Source organism: Chamaea fasciata, unplaced genomic scaffold (assembly GCF_029207755.1).
Source record: "Chamaea fasciata isolate MVZ Bird 193981 ecotype frontalis unplaced genomic scaffold, bChaFas1.0.hap1 SCAF_18, whole genome shotgun sequence".
Taxonomy (NCBI): domain Eukaryota; kingdom Metazoa; phylum Chordata; class Aves; order Passeriformes; family Sylviidae; genus Chamaea; species Chamaea fasciata.
The window spans coordinates 11,635-14,996 of NW_027094103.1; the positions used below are offsets into that span (position 1 = coordinate 11,635).

At 59.0% G+C, this 3,362-nt stretch overlaps 1 long non-coding RNA gene across 1 annotated transcript; it reads left to right on the top strand.

Annotated features, from left to right (window-relative positions):
* Positions 1–1,702: 1,702 nt before the first annotated feature.
* Positions 1,703–2,899, top strand: LOC136298573 (uncharacterized). Its single transcript, XR_010723337.1, has 3 exons — positions 1,703–1,928; positions 2,024–2,152; positions 2,620–2,899. It is a non-coding gene; the product is annotated as an uncharacterized lncRNA (long non-coding RNA).
* Positions 2,900–3,362: the final 463 nt, after the last annotated feature.

The window sequence follows — 3,362 nt, forward strand, 5'->3', positions numbered from 1 at the left end:
TTGGAACAGCGTTAAACGCTGTTTCCGAGCTCTCCACAGGCAGAGAAGCTGTTTGCAGCACGGCAAGTGCTTCTCCTAGCCTGGGAAGCGAGCAAACGCCGTTTGGCCGCGCCGAGTGCACTCTCCGGCGGTTCGCTCGCAGGCAGGCTTGGAACAGCGTCAAACGCTGTGTCCGAGCTCTCTACAGGCAGAGAAGCTGTTTGCAGCACGGCAAGTGCTTCTCCTAGCCTGGGAAGCGAGCAAACGCCGTTTGGCCGCGCCGAGTGCACTCTCCGGCGGTTCGCTCGCAGGCCGGCTTGGAACAGCGTCAAACGCTGTTTCCGAGCTCTCCACAGGCAGAGAAGCTGTTTGCAGCACGGCAAGTGCTTCTCCTAGCCTGGGAAGCGAGCAAACGCCGTTTGGCCGCGCCGAGTGCACTCTCCGGCGCTTCGCTCGCAGGCCGGCTTGGAACAGCGTCAAACGCTGTTTCCGAGTTCTCCACAGGCAGAGAAGCTGTTTACAGCACGGCAAGTGCTTCTCCTAGCCTGGGAAGCGAGCAAACGCCGTTTGGCCGCGCCTAGTGCACTCTCCGGCGCTTCGCTCGCAGGGAGGCTTGGAACAGCGTTAAACGCTATTTCCGAGCTCTCCACAGGCAGAGAGGCTGTTTGCAGCACGGCAAGTGCTTCTCCTAGCCTGGGAAGCGAGCAAACGCCGTTTGGCCGCGCCTAGTGCACTCTCCGGCGCTTCGCTCGCAGGCTGGCTTGGAACAGCGTTAAACGCTGTTTCCGAGCTCTCCACAGGCAGAGAAGCTGTTTGCAGCACGGCAAGTGCTTCTCCTAGCCTGGGAAGCGAGAAAACGCCGTTTGGCCGCGCCTAGTGCACTCTCCGGCGCTTGGCTCGCAGGCAGGCTTGGAACAGCGTTAAACGCTGTTTCCGAGCTCTCCACAGGCAGAGAAGCTGTTTGCAGCACGGCAAGTGCTTCTCCTAGCCTGGGAAGCGAGCAAACGCCGTTTGGCCGCGCCTAGTGCACTCTCCGGCGCCTCGCTCGCAGGCAGGCTTGGAACAGCGTTAAACGCTGTTTCCGAGCTCTCCACAGGCAGAGAAGCTGTTTGCAGCACGGCAAGTGCTTCTCCTAGCCTGGGAAGCGAGCAAACGCCGTTTGGCCGCGTCTAGTGCACTCTCCGGCGGTTCGCTCGCAGGCAGGCTTGGAACAGCGTCAAACGCTGTGTCCGAGCTCTCTACAGGCAGAGAAGCTGTTTGCAGCACGGCAAGTGCTTCTCCTAGCCTGGGAAGCGAGCAAACGCCGTTTGGCCGCGCCTAGTGCACTCTCCGGCGGTATGCTGCAGGCTGGCTGCGAACAGCGGCTGGGCGCGGTTTCCGTGCTGCCCACAAGCAGAGAAGCTCCTCCAGCACCGAAAGTGCATTTTCGGGGCTGGGAAGCAAGATTTCACTTATTCATTATCTGCAGTGCGCTTACCTGCTCGGCGTGCTTTGCGGCGGCTGAGATCCTCGAGGAGCGGCAGACACGCGTCTCCCGGGCCGGGAAGCGTGGCCTCGCTGTTTCGTCACTTCCGGTGCTCCTGCCGTGCGTGCAGCGCTGTGCAGAGGCGGAGGAGCTCGAGGAGCGGCGGCCACGCCTCTCCGGGGCCGGGATTGGAGAAGTCGCTTGTTCGTCACCTGCCGTGCGCCTGCCGTGTTCGGCGCGCTCTGCAGTGGTAGAGAAGCTCGAGCAGCTGCGGCCGCGCGTCTCCTGGGCCAGGAAGCGAGAACTCGAGCCCGATGAGGAGTGTCTGCTTCTGCTTTTAACTTGTGGAAAGTTCAAAGCCTGTGGCTGTAAAATTAGCAGCAATACTGGTGCCTTCTTTTATCGCTCAAGGTCACTGGCCAGCAGGGAACAAGAAGTGTCCCAGGACTTGTTGGTGCCCTGCCAGAGAGAGAAGCAGCAAATGGTGTTGAGAGAATTTCTGGGAGTGCATGTGGGATCCTGCTTTTCTTGACAGCTTGAGAAATGATCTGAACAGAAAAAATATCTTTCTTTTTACAGGAGAATCTGATGTGGAACATGGGACCAGGATGACTTGCTGTGACTTCTTGAAAGCTGGAAAGAAGGCGATGTTAATCTTTTTGGCTAGAGGCAAAGTGTCTGCAAAGCCTTGGAAGAAGCCTATGCCAGGTAAGTGAGGACACGAACAGGAAAACACCTGGAGGCTGTGATGTGATTTCACGGAGGGTTATGGATTCCTGTCTCAAATGTCCATGTGTCAGTAGGGCTGGATCCAAGTGCCCTGGTGGAGAGGCAGGGTTGTCCTGCATTCCAGCTTTTTAGTGGCTGGAGTTTTGCCCAAGGAAGAGCAGCATCCTGATTTTGCTGCCATGTTCAGCCAGCACAGAGCTGTTGGGTGCCTCCGTCCAGGAGCAGCAGGAGCCTGGATTTCTGTCCCTGGGATTGCCTTGCTGTCCAAGACGAGGGCTGAAGGTGAGGGGCAAGGCAGCGCTGGGAGCTCTGGGAGTCAGGAGTGCCAGGCCTTTCATCTCCTGGTGCTGCTCAGGTGTTCACCAGAGGGTTTTTTTTGACGGCCTTTGGCTTTCTGGATGGAAGCAAAAGGGTCCTTTCCCCTCCCTGCCTTCTGTCATTCCCAGGTCAGCCCCTGCTCTTTGCTGGCAGGCTAAATAGCCTCAGGAGTGGGCCGAGGAAGTGCTGCCTGATCTGTGAGGTTCCACAGGAGATGGGAGCAGGCTTTGCGCAGAGGTTCAAGCACCTTGGGACTTCCTGAAGGCCTGAGGCCTGAAGCAGAGTCTTGAGGCAAAGCTGACCTCTGGGTGAGCCTTCAACCCAGATGTTGTGTTTGTATCCTGTCGGCAGTGCGGTAGCCAGGATCATTAGTGTTCTGGGCTAGGTCCGTGCTCATTAGTGAAACATGGCTTGACCTTTCTGTGTTCAGAGGCCGGACAGGGCCCTGAGATGAGTCCTGTGGCCTTGTTGGGAGGAGCGGGGCCAAAGGCAGCTCCTGCATTGCTCCTGAAGCCCTGGCCAGGCTTTGGGGCGACGCCGGAGGAGGCTGAGCCCAGCTGTTCCCGCTGTGGGAGTTGTGTGCGCCTGTTTATTGCAGCATTTGCCCGACCTGGGCCCTGTCCCGGCACAGCCGGAGCCTCTTGGCCTGCGGGCGGACGCACCCGCGGGAATTGCCAGTTCTGGGGGGGCTCTCCAGGGCTGGGTTGTGACAGGGGATTCCCAGCTGCTGGGGGTGAGGCTCAGGGTCCCTGGTGCTGGATCTCAGTCCCTGTAGGTCACCTTGGGTAGCAGTGCTGGGGAGCATTGCTGAGCTTCTCCTTGGGAGGTTCTTGGCTGCTCTGAGCTGTCGCCAAAGACCCTGAGCTCCTGA